We start from the raw sequence: 354 nt of genomic DNA, 5'->3' as shown, positions 1-354 counted from the left end.
AAGATAAGGTGTCCGTAGGTGCATGGATTTATCTCTGGGCTTTCTATTTTGTTCCATTGATCTATATTTCTATCTTTGTGCCAGTACCATACTGTCTTGATGACTGTGGCTTTGTAGTAGAGCCTGAAGTCAGGCAGATTGATTCCTCCAGTTCCATTCTTCTTTCTCAAGATTGCTTTGGCTATTCGAGGTTTTTTGTATTTCCATAAAAATTATGAAATTATTTGTTCTAGCTCTGTGAAAAATACCGTTGGTAGCTTGATAGGGATTGCATTGAATCTATAGATTGCTTTGGGTAGTATACTCATTTTCACTATATTGATTCTTCTGATCTATGAACATGGTATATTTCTC

This window comes from Bison bison, unplaced genomic scaffold (assembly GCF_000754665.1).
Source record: "Bison bison bison isolate TAMUID 2011002044 unplaced genomic scaffold, Bison_UMD1.0 scf7180017864172, whole genome shotgun sequence".
NCBI classification, from domain to species: Eukaryota; Metazoa; Chordata; class Mammalia; order Artiodactyla; family Bovidae; genus Bison; species Bison bison.
This window is presented reverse-complemented; position numbering follows the sequence as displayed.